This window comes from Ruditapes philippinarum, unplaced genomic scaffold (assembly GCF_026571515.1).
Source record: "Ruditapes philippinarum isolate M1 unplaced genomic scaffold, ASM2657151v2 ctg3345_1_1_1_1, whole genome shotgun sequence".
NCBI lineage: Eukaryota > Metazoa > Mollusca > Bivalvia > Venerida > Veneridae > Ruditapes > Ruditapes philippinarum.
Genome location: NW_026855583.1, coordinates 81,203 through 99,587, shown reverse-complemented (window position 1 = coordinate 99,587; position 18,385 = coordinate 81,203). Strand labels below are relative to the sequence as shown.

Below are 18,385 nucleotides of genomic sequence, written 5' to 3'. Positions count from 1 at the left end.
TGTTGCATGAAAGCCACCAGACAGTTTTAAAATGTGATTATTATTTTCTGAAGATATTACTTTTGTGACATTACTTTTACGACAACGATGATGCGAATTTCTGAAAACTGGCATATTATTGTCTCAGGATCCACAATATGTCACATCCTAGTGCGCTTTAGTTTTTTGGTTGAACTTCATCATGGACAAGGAGACATGGTCAATAATAGTAAGACCGTTCATGAAGTCAAACCTCATTATTTTGGGAGAGGCGATAACCCAAATGTTTTGCTTTCTCGTCAAAATACTTTTGCACTCTTCTGACAACGTAGATATTTGAGTTGAAAATTTAAGTGTTTGAAATTGGAACCTTAAAGTGAAATAAAATTTTAAACATCTGTCATTAAAAAGGCATTTATTAAATTGTTGCAAATATTACAAAACAAGAATTTTTCTTCACATACACGCATGAGTAAACCCCACAAAAAGTAAGTACATGTATTGTTGCCCAAATTTAGAAAGAGAGAATTACAAGTTTAAAATATGTATGTATTTTTTTTGAATAAATTTAAAGATATTTGCGTATGTTACCGTTTTTTTTTCACATGATAGAAACATTATCTTACTCAAATCTTTTTTCCAAAATATAAAGCTGTTGACAGCTATTATTTATGAAAAAGAAAACAATTATATTAAGAATACAAAACGTTACATGACTATTTGATTCAATAAGTTGGTTTAAACATATTTATTCGATATATGTTATATTTCGCATAATGAACAATATTAACACAATACATTGTAGGATAAGACAATACGCTATGAAAGCGTATAAGTGTCCTTTCCCAATCATTACACATTTAACGGCATTCTCATTCACAAAAGTTCGTTCAGTTGAAAATATATTAGAGGCATTTACAGAGAAATCAATTATTTTTTCAATTAACAGATATCAGACCAAATGGTCAATTAGTTGCTGGCTATCGTACATCTATTGGGATTAATATAATTTTCCAAACAATGAATCTAACATTATAGAAAGGAGCTAGGTGAAAAGAAAAGTAGTATTTGTACCATTAGAATAATGAATAATAATGGATCGAATCTGACTTAAAGAATAAAGTCTGAACATCATGGACCAATTGTTCATCTAAATGTCTAAATACAGAATTAGCAGACCATTATCATATTTGCTCCCTCAAAAATACATCGTAATAGTAATTTTATGTCACGGTTACACGAACCTATCCTGTACTTTCAATGTTTTTTCAGATACGTGTAATTATGAATTATTTACCAATTCTAAAATCACTGAATATTTCTGACTAACATTGAGAACATTTCCACCATTGACCCAGTTTTCAAAGATTTGTGTTTTTAGTAACACCATATGTTAATCGACAGAACATTGTTAAGGATTTCATACAATAAATTGAACACTTTATTTCAGAATATTTCTTGTAATACAAGAGGATTGTCTACAAGGAGATGTTTATACTGTGAAGACATATTTGTGTTCTTTACAAATGCTATCAACAATTTCAACCTTCTCGTATAATTATACTGAAAGCAATCATGGATTTTGTAATTAAGTTAGTTATGCATGTCGACATTCCAAACTTCTACAAGTCTAAACTTCAATATAACAGATACAAGTATTTTTTCTCCCGATCAGCATTGTTTGAAAATTCTATAATTAAAAATAACGATGGAAAAGTGGTAATCTGTCGAGCACAGTTAAATAAAATATTAATAGGTACAAATCTTAACCTCTTATAACGTCCAGCTCCCTCAAGACCACGAAGCAGAAAATCGGGCATTGAAGCTGAAGAGCATATCAATTTGCTAACTTAACACATTTCCTCTGTATGTCGAAAAAAACGATTCTTTCAGAGTTTTGCAATTCAGTTTGTAAACCATTTTCCCTTTGCGCTCCACTAAATTGGCTGTAACATCACTTACTAGCCGGAACGAAAATGCCCGCCTTAACAAAATTCAAAAGACTGTGGTGATATGCTTTAACAGAAACAGATCATAAATCAATTGTGCAGAACAGTGGACCTGTCTTTTACAAATAAAATATGACAATACTTGACTTGCTTTGAGATGTATTCTTTTGTGTAGACAATTAACATATCCATTAATGATTAAAGTATTGTAGATCTTGAACTAGGTATTTCTCTATTAAATGATATATGAAAACTGTTGTTTTCAAGTCAGTATATTATAGTTTCCCCACATTTCGATGAATATCCCGAATGTTCCACATCATTAATTATAGAATGAGTGTTACCTAATTTTATCTATGACCTTTGAAAGAAAATAACATGTTGCTATTGGCGGGACTCTCTCGTGATAACCTTTTTCATTAGAGCCTATATTTTCAGAACTCACTTCAAACTTGGTACACGTTTTCATTTAAATATTAAAAATACAACGCAATAAAATCAAATTACTAATGATTCTACAATAATGTTTATTTTGTAAAGTTGTGCACCTTTTCTTACTAATAATTTTATCACTGGTTTTCTTAGCCCCGCTCTATCTTTTCTTTCTGTTAAGGTTAATTCCTAAATTACTTTTTGAATTGCTTTTCAAGGTATTCGTTTCAAAATTCACTGTTAACTATAAATTGCATCTCAAAACAGACATAGACATAACAGTCCTAAAATTTACTCAGCTTTTTCAACATTTTTTCAACTAAGAATCACTAGATAATTAACATATTGATTCATTTGTCAAGAATACTTGTTCATTATCAAATATAAATTGGACTGCATGTCTAAAGGAAAGTCAATCCTGGAGATCATTTTCACTGAATTATGTAAAGTTTTGGTCTTACATACTTTGAGTTCCTGTTTCTACTTTGCTTTTATCATACTATCTAGCACCAGTGAACAATTGACAAACATGGTCATTTAACTGCAATGCACTTTTTAAGACAAAAGGTTTTCAAAATGAAAACTTCAATAATCTATCAAAATGGTAAGTTTACAAAAATCAAACAACATATTGATAAATAAATAATGACATTGACATTCATTTATCATTCGCTCCTATTGTTGCTTGTGTTTCTCCCATTTAGTCATTTACAATATTTGGTTTATTGAAATGTACAGCCAGGTCCAAATGTATTGATGTCAGAAGTTTAAAAGCTTTCGATTAAACATACTATAAAGGATGGCTTTCTCATATACTCGTAATTTTATTCAATACTCCGGAAAAAGCTATAAATTTGATGACAATGATGAATTATTTGTATTTACTCCCCAGTTTTTCTCTTTGCCAAGATATAAACTATTCTTTGATGTAACTTTTCATTATTTCACCGTTCCCTTGTTGTTATTTCCGTTAAATTTTTCATAATATGTATTGTAATGTTGTTCTTGTCTAAAAACAATGGTTATAAATTATGTGGAGTATTTCATAAATGTTCTATTCTGTTGTATCGCTGACCCATAAGTGGCGACATGGCCGAGTGATAAACGAGACGGACTAGTAATGTTAGGATTTTGAGCCGCACGGGTTAAACTGCGTCAGGGACAAGCCGTTGTTTCCTGAAGCACGAAACTTTACACTCCATTGTCAGGTACTGGTTGGGGGTTCCCATGGGAACAAATTTTTAAGGATTGTGTCTATAAGTATTACAGAGTCATACACAATTCAACATAAATATATTCTGTATTTTAAAAAGTGGCGGGTTAATATACTGATGAGAAAATGTTAAGTTAAACATTTGATCGTTTTGTAAAACGGAGCGGATAATGCTATATCATTATCAAAATATAGATAATATAAAACATTATCTTGCCATATGTTTTTTGAAAACAATATCAAAAATATTGATAACTGAAAGTAAAAACAGCTGTTTCTGTTTTCATTATCTCATAATTTCATTTTCCATGATGAAACTGCAGGGAAAATTTGATTTTATTCAAAGTTCTGAATCCATTTCGTCCGTTTTTTTGTTTGTGTTCATTTTTACGCCTTTTTCCCAACAAGTATTTTCTTGTCATATAGGCGAGTAGCTTTGTCAAAACCATCGTTCCTACAGAGTTACACCAGTACTAGACTTCCTCCGTGCTAAACTACCAAAGCATCTCCCGGGGATCGAACCCACGCCAGACAGGTAACTGGATTAGAAGTCATCGACTCTAACCGGCGTTCAATAAACTTCATCCAGTTGGGATATTCAAAGAAAGTAAAGGTTTGAGAAAGTATCTAATGAAAAATTAAATATACATATTTTATTTAGTAAGAATTTTTTTTACATAAATTGTTAAATGACGATGGACTAAATATTCATTTCAATAACCACTAGAAATAGAATTGGTCAATTAGTGTCATATTTTGAAATTGAAGGAATTTAAAATCAGTGTACAATGCGTACAAGCAGAACAATGTTATAATATTAATTTCATTTGCTAATGTATTCATTTATTGCATGTAAAACATATTTCTATTATTTCAATAACGAAATTCTAGTACATTAATTGATGAATTTCATATTAAATATCATTTATTGTTTATTAGAAATGAAACGGAGAAAACTGACTTACAATTTGTTTTGTATTATCAATTGTATACTTTTATAAATAATATCGATGAATGAAATTTTAAAGGAATTAATTTCAAAATCAAGCAATTAAAAATCATAAAAATTTCAACACTAAATACTTTGAGATTAGATTAATTTTAAATATTGTTTCAGATGGCATCACTCATTTCCTACTACTATAAAATATCGCACAAAGGCAGGATTGTCTGCATTAAATAATTAGGCTTTATCATTTAAGTGATTAGCCTGTCCGTGCTCTGCGACGACGTTAGGACATTTATTCAAGATACAAGTGTATGATTTTACGTCTATAATGATTTGCATCGATCTAAAAAAGCACAATATGTTAATCGACAGACAATTCTTTAGAATTTGTATACAATATAAAACACTTTATGCCAGATTAGTTACTGAAAAGAGAGAATTTATTGTCCTTCAACGGTTCTCGAACGCTACCACCTTACGTAACGACTTACGGAATGCAACTGGTGTGCGTGTAAGCACACAAACAAAGTTGCATGATGCTGGGTTGAGGTCACGGAGGCGAGCAATACGCATTCCTTTGACACAACGCCATTATCAAGAGCGTTTGCAATGGGCGCAGACTCCTGTCACATAGACAGTTAATAATTGGACCCGGTCTTTTTCACTGATGAGTCAATGTTTTGTGTGGACTCCACGGTTGGGGTTTGGAGAAGTCCAAATGAACGCTTAGCTCCAGCATGTGTTGCAAAACACGACCGTTTTGGCGGAGGTTCAGTCATGGTATGGGCGGGAATAAGCGCTCAGGGGAAAACGGACCTACACATTATTGAAAACGGTACACTTGCGGCAGTAAGGTACGTTGTAGTATGTTTACATGTGACAATGTATCTGTTTTTGTATAAAATGTAAAAGCAATAAAATATGATTAAACTAAATGGTTTTTTCTACATTGAAGTAGTATTGTCATTGTTCTTTTTGTTGATTTGATATCCCATTATTGACTTATCCATTAATTCAAAAGTATTTAATATTTGCCTTTTTAATTTGTTATTCTTGATCATTCTAATAATTTGATATTGTGAACATTTATTCCAGTTATTTCACCAAGTTTTCATGATTTATTTAAATAAAACAGGAAAATATATGCCCCGGGTGAGGATCGAACTCACGACCTTCAGATGGCTCGTGATATACTGATTATGAGACTGACGCGCTACCTACTGCGCTACCGAGGCAGATAATATCATGTTTTAAGATGTATGTTTTAACAGTTTGTCAGCCAGTTTGTCAACCGTTTTTGTTGTAACTTGACATGCCAAACATGGCGTAACTTTGCCTTTATTGCTTGACATACAAGCTACATGATGTATCTGTTAAAGCACATTGAATTGTCTGCATGATTCTCTTTTACCATAATAAATCTTGGTTTTCAATGAATATGCCATAAAAAGTGGAAACATTACATAAATTGACAAGTACTTTGTATTAATTTTTTTGCCAATATAAATCCAAGGTATATACAATTTATTGTTGATCTCAGAAATATCGTGCTACTTAAATGATAGGCTTAGTGATGAATGTGTGCCTAGCATAGATTTTTGTTTGATATCATTTATTCATCAAACACTTCAGTAAAACGATCATTTTCAGTTTTATAGCTTATATACTCAGTTAGAATAAACAAGTCTAAATATCATAAACGCCATTAGCCAAGAAAGGAAACAATCGAACAGATGCACACTCTGTCACACAAACGTCATAATTTTTGCAGCTATTATCTTTTACATTTCTAAGACATGACTTAAGTAAAAAAAACCTACATTAATATGTCAATCATAAGTGATGACTAAAATGTACATTATGCTACTGTCAATTTGTCTAGAACTTTTGATAAGAATTCATTGATAAATACTTTGCTTTTCGACATTTCTTTACTTTTGGTCATTATTCCGATTAATGATACTTTCCTTTTATATTTATTTTTGGTCACGTATATTGTCTTATTGACTTGACCACATCTGCAAATGTATCCAAATTTTCAATTAACGCCATATTTTTTATTGTTGAATTTCTGTTTAAACTGACTGGTGTTCGGGGGTTTTGCAGTGGAATGCATATTTTTTCTCATGACTAGCGGCCTGTAAGATTTTGATTATACTATTGTGATGATCTATATCTAAAATATTTGAAAATGTGCCTATTGTAGACCAATCCAAAAAAAATCTAAAAAAGCAAATGGCTTCGATCTATTTAATGTAGACACTTTGAAAACGTTCTCATGCACTTATATGCAAGCTGTTGTTTTCATAGTTTCAAACTTTGTTAACCTTTTCATTATTAAAATGCAACGTAATAATCCTAACATAAGGTTTATTTTTTAAAGTTGTTAACCTTTATTCAATATGATTTTAACACTGTAATTTTTAGCTCCGGTTTATCTTGTCTTTCTGTTAAGGTTAATTCCTAAATTACTATTTAAACTAATTTTCAAGGTATTCATTACAAACTTTGGATTCTTGTTTTCTGTCAACTATGTAATGCATCTCAAAACAGGCATAGCATTTTAAAATTTACTTAGATTTTGCAACATATGTCAACTTTGAATAACTTGATCATTAACAATTTGGTACATTGTCAAAAACACTTGTTCATTATCAAACATATATCGGTCGTCATGTCTTAAGGAAAGTCAATCCTAAACATCATTTTCACTTAATTATTTAAATTTTTGGTATTACACACTTTGTGTTCCTGTTTCTACTTTGCTTTTATCATACTATCCAGCAGCACAAGTGAATAATTGACAAACATAGTCATTTAACTGAAATGCACTTTTTAAGATAAAAGGTTTTCAAAATATAAAACTTGAATAATCTATAAAAATGGTAAAGTTACAAAAATCAAACAACATAATGATAAATAAATAATGACAATGACATTCATTCGCTCCTTTTGTTGCTTGTGTTTCTCCAATTTAGTCATTTAAAATATTTTGTTTATTGAAATGTACAGCCATGTCGAAATGTTTTTATGTCAGGATTTTAAAAGCTTTCGTTTAAACATGCTAAATTGGATGGTTATCATATAAAATCGTAATTTTATTCAATACTCTGGAAAAAGCTATAACTTTGATGACAATGATGAATTATTGGTCTTTACTCCCCAGTTTTTCTCTTTGCCAAGATACCAACTATTCTTTGATTAACAAGTCATTATTTTACCGTACCCTTGTCGTTATATCCGTTATATTTTTTAAGATACAAGAAATATATTGTATAATAATGTTGTTCTGGTTCAAAAAGAATGGTTATAAGTTATGTGGAGTATTTCATGAATGTTCTGTTCTGTTGTATCGCTCCAGTTGATGGCGCAAGAGCCCATAAGTGGCGACTAGGCCGAGTGGTAATCGAGTCGGACTAGTAATGTTAGTATTTTGAGCCGCATGGTTTACACTGCGTCAGGGGCAAGCCGTTGTTTCCTGAAGCAAGAAACTTTACACTCGTTGCTCGGTACTGGTTGGTTCCCGGAACAGATTTAAGTTTGTGTCTATAAGCTTACAGAGTCCTACACAATTAAACTAAAATATATTCTCGGTTAATATATGATAGAAAATGTAAGTTAAACATTGATCGTTCATAACGGAGCTGGATAATGCTATATCATTATCAAAATATAGATATATAAACATATCTTGCCATATGTTTTGAAAACAATATCAAAATATTGATAATTGAAAGTAAAACAGCTGTTTCTGTTTCATTATCTCATAATTCATTTCCATGATGACTGCAGGCAACATTTGATTTATCAAAGTTGTAAACTTCGTCCGTTTTTTGTTTGTGTCATTTTACGCCTTTTCCCAACAGTATTTCTGTCATATAGGCGAGTAGTTTCAAACTATCGTTCCTGGAGAGTTACTTCAGTACTAGACTACCTTCCTCCGTGCTAAACTACCAAAGCATCACCCGGGGATCGAACCCACGCCAGAGAGGTAACTGGATAAGGAGTCATCGACTCTAACTGGCGATAAACTTCATCAAGTTGGGATATTCATATTATGAAAGTAAAAATTTGAGAAAGTATCTTATGAAAAATAAAATTTACATATTTTATGTAGTTAGAAAAAAAAACTTTACATAAATTGTTACATGACGATTGAATAAATATTCATTCAATAACCACTCGAAAAGAAAGGGCAATAAGTGTTATATTTTGAAATTGAAGGAATTTAAAGACAGTGTACAATGCGTACAAGCAGAACAATGTTAAAATATTAATTTCATTTGCTAATGTATTCATTTCTTGCATGTAAAACATATTTCTATTATTTCAATAACGAAATGCTAGTACATTAATTTAATTGATGAATTTCAAATTAAATATCATTTATTGTTTATTAGAAATGAAACAGAGAAAACTGACTTACAATTTGTTTTGTATTATCAATTGTATACTTTTATAAATAATATCGATGTATGAAATTTTAAAGGAATTAATTTCAAAATCAAGCAATTAAAAATCATAAAAATGTCAACACTAAATACTTTTAGATTAAATTCATTTTAGATATTGTTTCAGATGGCATCACTCATTTCCTACTACTATAAAATATCGCACAAAGGCAGGATTGTCTGCATTAAATAATTAATTTATCATTAAAGTGATTAGCCTGTCCGTGCTCTGCGACGACGGTCTAGGGCATTTTATTCAAGATACCAAGTGTATGATTTTACGGTCTATAATGATTTGCATCGATCTAAAAAAGCACCATATGTTAATCGACAGAAAATTCTTTAGAATTTGTATACAATTATAAAAACACTTTTATGCCAGATTAGTTACTGAAAAGAGAGAATTTCTGACAGACATTGAATTAAATTACCGAAAACATTTGATTCATTAATTGTATAATTAATAAACGTAACAAAAATAGAGAAAAACAGAACCCTTTCGTAAAAGATGTGCGTGCGTTGACTTAGTAATTTACTAAATAATAGATAAACATGGTCGAAGTTCTAGAACAATTCTATCATTTTCGTCTAAGGAATCTAAACTAAAAGTAGGAGAAAGGTGACCGAGAGAAACTAGACAGAAACATCTGTCACGCTCCAGCAAATTTATTCTCCAATCATCAAAATTTAAAAAAAAATCAAAGCCTCCAAATAGACCAGGAAAAATACCATTAAAACGAAAGTCAAGAAAGATTCCTTGAAAACTCACTATACAAGGAATTAAAAGTCGAATTGAAATATATGTAACAACCACATTTTCAGTATAGCTATTTTCAAAATCAGACCACACCTTCTTGTTTATTGCCCTGATAATGTTTGTATCAATAAATTTCTAAAATTCTAGAAAAAATAAAAATGCAAAAAGCAAAAAGAATCTGATTTGGTTTTGTAAGAACAGGAAACTTTTTTTAAAGAATTTGAGGTACCCAAAACGCCCCTTAAAACGCTTTGATTTTTTTTTTTTCAAAAAATCTTTTTTTGTGTGGTGCTACGGTACCCCAGTGTTTAAGAAGATAAAAACTGGCAATAAAGTTTAGCCATTTTTTTTAAATTTGACAATAGTAATTTTTTTTAATTGGACGTCGCTTTTTATTTGAAGTTTGCGATAAAGGGGGTTTGGGAAAAGTTGGGGCAAAAACCGTTCACAAAGGAAACTTTGCCAATGTCCTTCGGGTTTTCCCAGAGCGTTGTCCCCAAAGAGGGGGGATTTGTAGCCGGAAATTGTGTTGGGGGCCACCCAAATTTTAAAACCCTTTCAGATGCCAGGGTTTAGGTTTCCAACGGGGCCGGAAGCTACCCTTCTTTTAACACTTCCAACCCAATTTTCTTAACAAAAAAAATAGGTTATAAAAATAAAAATAAAGGTTAATGAGCGTTTTCCCAATTTGGGCGCAGATTTGTCACAAAAACCCAGTTAAAAAATTGGCCCGGGGCCCTTTTTCCCACTGATGGGGTTCAAGGTTTTGGGGGAAACCCACGGGGGGGTTTGGGAAAGAAGCCCAAAATTGAACGTTTTAGTTCCAGCATGTTTTGGAAAAACCACGCCCGTTTGGGAAAGGGGTTTAAAGTCTTTGGGTTTAGGGCCCGGGGGAAAACCCCGCTCAGGGGGAAAAGGGACCTCCCAACTTTATTGAAAAGGGTACACGGGCGGCGGAAAGGCTTCTGTGTATTTTTCCCCATGTGAAAAAATGTATCTTTTTTTGAAAAAATTGTAAAAGAAATAAAATATGATTAAATTTAAATGGGTTTTTCAAACTTGAAGTATTTATTTTTCAGGGGTCTTTTTTTTGATTTAAAACCCCCATTTTTGACTTATCCATTAATTCAAAAGAAAAAATTTAAATTTTATTCCCTTTTTTAAATTTTTATTTTTTGATCTTTTTAATAATTTGATATTGTGAACATTTATTCCAGTTATTTCACCAAGTTTTAAATAAAACAAGAAAATATATGCCCCGGGTGAGTATCGAACTCACGACCTTCAGATGGCTCGTGATATACTGATTATGAGACTGACGCGCTACCTACTGCGCTACCGAGGCATATAATATATCATGTTTTAAGATGTATGTTTTAACAGTTTGTCAGCCAGTTTGTCAACCGTTTTTGTTGTAACTTGACATGCCAAACATGGCGTAACTTTTTTGCCTTTTTATTGCTTGACATACAAGCTACATGATATATCTATTAAAGCACATTGAATTGTCTGCATTGATTCTCTTTTACCATAATAAATCTTGGTTTTCAATGAATATGCCATAAAAAGTGGAAACATTACATAAATTGACAAGTACTTTGTATTAATTTTTTTGCCAATATAAATCCAAGGTATATACAATTTATTGTTGATCTCAGAAATATCGTGCTTACTTAAATTGATAGGCTTTTAGTGATGAATGTATTGCCCTAGCATAGATTTTTGTTTGATATCATTTATTCATCAAACACTTCAGTAAAAACGTTCATTTTTAGTTTCATAGCTTATTTACTCAGAATAAACAAGTTTCTAAATATCATAAAACGCCATTAGCCAAGAAAGGAAACAATCGAACAGATGCACACTCTGTCACACAAACGTCATAATTTTTGCAGCTATTATCTTTTACATTTCTAAGACATGACTTAAGTAAAAAAATAACCTACATTAATATGTCAATCATAAGTGATGACTAAAATGTACATTATGCTACTGTCAATTTGTCTAGAAACTTTTGATAAGAATTCATGATAAATACTTTGCTTTTCGACATTTTCTTTACTTTTTTGGTCATTATTCCGATTAATGATATTTTTCCTTTTATATTTATTTTTAGTCACGTATATTGTCTTATTGACTTGACCACATCTGCAAATGTATCCAAAGTTTCAATTAACGCCATATTTTTTATTGTTGAATTTCTAAACTGGTGTTCGGGGGTTTTGCAGTGGAATGCATATTTTTTCTCATAACTAGCGGCCTGTAAGGTTTGATTGTACTATTGTGTTGATCTATATCTGAAATATTTGAAAAAGGTGCCTATTGTAGACCAATCAACATTAGATATCTAATATTTTCAATCTTTTTAATGTAGAAAACATTATCATGCACTTGAACTGAATTCCCATGGGAATAAGTTATTCTAATGTCCTCTCAAAATAATTTCAATTAAAAATATGTAAAAACCCTCTGGAAACTTTTTTGTTTTTGGAAACCATTTAAAAAGCTTTTTTATAGGAATTTCATTTTTAAAAAACATTTCATTTAATTTTTAAAATTCAAAATTAATTTGTTTAAAATCAAATTATTTTCAATGAGGTTTTTCTTTGAGCTTTTTTGTTTTTCCAAAAATCCAAACGAGAGGCTAAAATATTTTATTGGGGTTTAAAAAGTTTTGTTTCATAAATACTATTTATTTTTGCAAAAGCTTTTAAAATAAAACCTTTTTTTAAGACTTTTTGGGATTTTTAAAACAGATAAAGAGTAGTTAATTTTAATTTTCACAAATTTTTTTTATCATAATTTTTTCCGTTTGTAATTGAATTACACTCCCTGAAAGTTTAAATTAAACAAAAACAATTTTTTTCTCGAATTTTTTTTTGTTTGGGTTTTTAAACTTTAAACTCGGGGGTTTTTATTTTAAAAAACACCAGGGAAACCAAAAACCACCCTTTTTTGTTGGAGCTAATTTTTCTCCAAATAATTTTAACCCCTTAAATCGCCCCCAAACCCCCTTTTGTCGCCTGGGTTGCATCACACAGGATTTAAAAAGGGGACTTATTTTAACCCGTTTAAAAGGGAAACCCTTCCCCTCCCAAAAGCTTCTTACTAATGTAACCTTAAAGTGAATATTTTGATATAATTTATCATTTTTTTTCCTTTATTAATTTAAATTAAAAAATTTTAAAAGCAAAAAAAGGAAAAAATTTTCCAAAAATAATATATTTCTTAAATTGAAAATGTTCTTTTTGCAGACCCCGAAAAATTTTTCGTTTTCCTTAAAAAAAAATGCCCCCAAAAAACTCAAACGGTGAAATAGTGTACTATTATATGGTTTTATTTATAAGTAGTATTGACATTGTTTGTTCTTTGTTTCGTGTTGTTGTCTTGCCAATGATTCTTGGTAAAATTTCAAGACATCGTAGATGATCTTTCATTTGAATGCTTATAAACAGTAGTATTGTTGCCTTACTTCTCTTTAAAATAGGACAAAATATTACGATTATTGTATAAATTGTACACATTGTTATTACAAGCACAGAGCACATTCTGGACAACTGAACAAAAATGTTTGAATATTTTTATTTAAAAGGGTACGCAAGTTCTGTTCTTTTCAAACATAGCATTGACATAATGTAACAGTTATATAGGAGATAAATTTTATTAGTACAGAAGAATATATTCTAATTTATACAAATATACAAAATAAAAGGAAGTACGTATTAATGTTCTACTTCCATTTTGTAAAGAACAAATTTATGACTGAATAAGTTGATACATATAAGATCTAACATGAATTGCCAAATATAAATTGCCATATGATATAAAGAAATAAGTAATGGTAATAAAACACAAGCGACGTCATTTGATAAAATAATGTTTAATCCTCATTTAATAAAAAATCATGACATATTCAATCATTTTAAACAAAGCATATATAATTACATAATTGTCAACAAGATAATGACATTGGCCAGACAACAAAAATAATAGTGATAACACAAGTCCGTAGCGATCTCGGTAGACTTTTTAGTTTTATATCAGACAACACAAATATTACACTTTACAATATTAGACTAAGTATTGTTAAAAACTGAAGACATTAAAACTGACTGTTCAGACTTGGGCTATGTATTTTAAACGTTTCGTCCAATAGGTACTCTTATCTAATCACTGAGACGTTTTGAAAGTACAACTGTAGAAGAAGAAGAAGAAACTCAACAGCTGCCTAACTGTCAGCAGTCGGGAATTTGCGGATGTTGTTATTAAGATCAGTAGCCAGATAAGTAATTTTATACACAATATCATTTCACTGACATTTACTGCTGCCTTTAACCCTGCAAACAGATACACATTTTCCAGAATATTCACATGCATTATAAAAGAACTGCTGGTCAGAAAATGAACACACCTTTTATCATGTTTCTGTTTTGCTCTGATTTTAATTTGTTTTCATTTTAACGCTGTTTACATAAACACATGCACGATTATCAATAAATCAATATTATAATATTATCTGATTGAAAGGTATAGATAGCCATCATTCAATATATACACTGATTAATAAATTATTTTTATGGAACATTTATCAGTTAGTTTGAAAATACAGTTTTGTTTGTCGTCAATTTGAATACCAAACTTTTTTTATTACTTGCTTGATATTACCGTATCTATATTTTGTGCATGGTACATCAGTGTTCAATATGTTTAAGCTGATATATCCAGTTGGTGAAAAACAAATATATTTGCACAACATCATATACGTATATACTATACATGTATATAAAGTAATTACAGATAAACATATTATGATTCATTTGACCTAATACATTTTTTTATAAGATATAATCTAAATCCGGTTAGAAGTAAATATATATGACAATCAATTTCTCGATTTTATATTAGTTTTGATATATCTTAACGATCGATGCATATAATGGAACGTCGTGACAAAATTTATTTTTTTGGGGGGGGGGGGCGGGGGTGGGGGGTGCACGTAAATTCATAAGTTCATTTCATAGCACATAACAGACAGGTTTACATCTAACTTTTTTAATCAATTGTGCAGATTAAAATTATGGATTCAACCAAAAAGTAAATATCTAATATAGCTACAGCGTACTTATCATTTTAAAAACATCCGTATATCGTTTATAACGAAATATGGTAAAGCATAATTATATATTCAATCGATCTCTAAATTATGCACAAAATAATCCAGATCATTATCTGTGCTTTGATAAACATGAATGATGAATATAATGTATCCATGTGAAATTCTAATTCAAGTCACATAATTGTAACGTTAAGGAGATAAATAATTATGCAACAATATGCTACAAAACATTGAATTTTTACATTGTATTAAATTTGTTTTTATAATCAATCAAATATTAATTATATGTCAAATAATATTATGATTAAGAAATTCCATTTGCGATTACATGATATTTAGAAAACTAAGTCAGTCAAGTTGTTTCGGATCCGTAATGAAAGATGACAAAATGAGTTAACCATTTGTCTAGAACAATGTCGTTTGATAATGACCGTTGTAAATGACTTCATACAATTGAGAGCAAATTAATTAAATTGGCCTCTTGTCTACGATAAAATTGAATAGGTACTTCTGCATCTGTAATATCTGAGTTCATAAGAATTTTACATTTGTCAGCAAAATTTTATCACTATTGCCGCAAAAGTAAAGGCATCAGATAAAATAATAATTACATTTTCTGTTAGCCATAATTACGTATACGCGTAACTTACACGCAATTCAGGCCACATATGGTAGAAAAAAAAAATACTTTAAAGACTAATCATGTGAGGAAGAGAATCAATTTAGGGCAGTAAATCCTGAAGGTATTAACGGGACAGTATGGCTACTGAACATATTCCTATTCAAATAAGAGATGGCATGTTATGTGTACTACAGAAGTTATAACATGTGAAGAATGGAGCCGATATTATAACATTTTGTTAAGGTGAACAGTTTTACACTATGGCTAAAATCTTTAAGTTAGCTCTTAGCATATTTAATGGGTGATTTACGATTTAAAAGAAAATGTTGCCTTTCATGTTTCAGGTTTGTCTTTGTTCAAATATGGTTGTTGCTGGTAATCGATCTAATCATGCATAAAATCGGTGATATTTAATTGTTTAATGTGGTAACTTCCGCACTGTTCATGCTTGAATAAATTAGCAAAATGTATGCCCCGGGTGAGGATCGAACTCACGACCTTCAGATGGCTCGTGATATACTGATTATGAGACTGACGCGCTACCTACTGCGCTACCGAGGCAGATATTTGACATGTTTAAGATGTTACTTTTAACAGTTTTGTTGCAACAGGACATGACAAACATGAAAATTAACAATATTTTAATGGCTTGTAATTTTGTAAGCTTAAGTGAATACAACTATATGTTTGACGTTTTATTATTTCACAGCACATTATGCGTCAGCAATGAATACGTATTTGTTTGTCTTTATGTAGAAAGGGCACACCTTCGTTTTAAATTGTTTTTGTTATGTTTTAAAATGTTTTAAGAAAAAATTGAGAACATGAAAAACAATAAAGACAGGCGTTGATGAATAAATTCCACAATACAGGACCACCAGCAAGGAGCCCAGTAGGCAACCAATTTTGATGAAGTTACCACCTAATGGAAAAAGTGTTGAATATAAGGTAATTGTGAAAAACATAACGAGCAAAATGTAAAAAAGTGGTATTTTAACCTTGAAACCAAATGCTATATAACTAATCCACTAATTTGCAAATTGCAAAACAAAACCGAAAAGACGACTCATCTATATGGCCAGATTGTATCTTTTAAGAACTACTGCACAAAAAAATAAAAATAAAAGCATTTTTATAAGACTTTAGTCCGAATGGGCGTTTTAGATACCTTACATAATTATAAGAACAAAAACTTGAAGTTCACATCAAGTCTTGGTTTCGGATCAAAATATGGATTAAACCTAAACAATAATCGATACGGTCACGGTGTGCTGATTTGAAAATAGCTATATTAGAAAATTGAGCACATATTCAATCGATCGCTTTTTTTCGTGATAGTGACTACAAAGAATTCCTAACTTCGTCCAAATGTATTTTTCCTGGTCTATGGGAAAATTTTATTCTTATAATTTTGGTGATTGAGCATAGATATTGTTTGTATTGTTCTATGATGCATGACAGATAGTTCCTCTTTCTGGATTTTCTCAGTCACCTTTTTCTACATAAACTTGAGATTTTTAGAAAAAATGATAAAATTGTCCGGAATGTCGACATGCTTATCTAAGTTAATTACAAAATCCACGCACGCACAATTATACGAGATGATTGTTACGTTTGTTATTATTTATTAGGGAATCAAATAATGTTATCAATTTTCTGTAAGAAATGCTTTAGAATTCAAGCAATTGTTCTGACATGAAGTGTACGTAACCCAGGTCACATGTGGTAAGAAAAGAATATAAAAACGTTTTAAGACTAAAATCCTATCCGAAAAGAGAAACGTAATAGCATTAATATAATATGTACTGTAGAAGAAAATAAGAACAAGAATGGACCCAAATTATTTTTTTTATTAAAACGAGTAGTTTCGCCTCACAAATGGTATATTTTAAGTTAGCTTTTTATGTATTTAGACGACCTATCAAAGAAATATTATATAAAAAAATGTTACTTTTGCTACTCAGTCTTTATCATTAAGCTTAAATGTCTCAGTTTTTGCTGAGTTCTCATAAGGTTGAAATAAATGTGATCAGACATAAAATTGGTGATATTTATTGGAACAAAATATTATTACAGTAACTTTTAAAGCATTTGGAAACAATGATAATAGAAAATGAAAACAAAAGAGCGAATCAGGATTTTTCTGATGCTAGAGTAAAGATAAGAAATATGATCAGGCGTCCTGCGTTTCAATTATTATAAACAAATCCCTGAGATTAACTACTCAGGTACTTTATGGTGTACTTATTATGATGAACCAGTATAACTGTTTGTAAGAACACAATGTAAACCTTTTTCAATTCATATCAGGAATCAAACATACGATTAATCATGTATTTCTTCAAAATATTATAATTCATATACATGCATATAATTATCATAAATTTTCACATTTAACAAATAAACACGATATGAAAATGTATATCTTTTTAGAAATGTAGAAATGACAAATGTTGCAAAAAATGAAATGTGAAAAAAACACTGGTCAATAACCCTATAAACTAATATAAAACAAAGTTGAATTGTCAAATTCGTAGGAGATTTCACTGTTTAATACAACTTTAGAGAGGGCTTTAGACAGACAGCGTGATATCATTTTGGACCAAATTGAAGCTATCATTGGGACACCAGCAAAGAAATCGTCAGCCGATAAATTTTAGTTCAAAAGTGAAGGTTTGCAAATTCAGTTTGATTTTAACATTGATAGATTAGACATTTTGCAAGAAAAATGACAGTTTCTGCAATCTGCGTAGCTTCGAATCAATTAAAGAACTAATTAAACAAGACATTGAAGACATTCAGGCACGCAGGTATCCTCCTTTTGGGTCGAGACAGCAGCGGCAAGCAGCCTTTCTAACCGCCTACCTATAAACCCAAGTCCTTTTGTTGGTTTACGCCAGGAAATATCACAGTTATG

The 18,385-nt window shown here is 30.6% G+C and overlaps 3 non-coding genes across 3 annotated transcripts; all 3 read right to left on the bottom strand.

The window, feature by feature from the left end:
* Nucleotides 1-5,666: 5,666 nt before the first annotated feature.
* On the bottom strand, nt 5,667-5,757 carry Trnam-cau (transfer RNA methionine (anticodon CAU)). Its single transcript is given in 2 exon segments — nt 5,667-5,702; nt 5,721-5,757. It is a non-coding gene; the product is annotated as a tRNA-Met (tRNA).
* Nucleotides 5,758-10,984: 5,227 nt separating this feature from the next.
* On the bottom strand, nt 10,985-11,075 carry Trnam-cau (transfer RNA methionine (anticodon CAU)). The gene is given in 2 exon segments: nt 10,985-11,020; nt 11,039-11,075. It is a non-coding gene; the product is annotated as a tRNA-Met (tRNA).
* A 4,863-nt stretch (nt 11,076-15,938) lies between these two features.
* Trnam-cau (transfer RNA methionine (anticodon CAU)) lies at nt 15,939-16,029 on the bottom strand. Its single transcript is given in 2 exon segments — nt 15,939-15,974; nt 15,993-16,029. It is a non-coding gene; the product is annotated as a tRNA-Met (tRNA).
* Nucleotides 16,030-18,385: the final 2,356 nt, after the last annotated feature.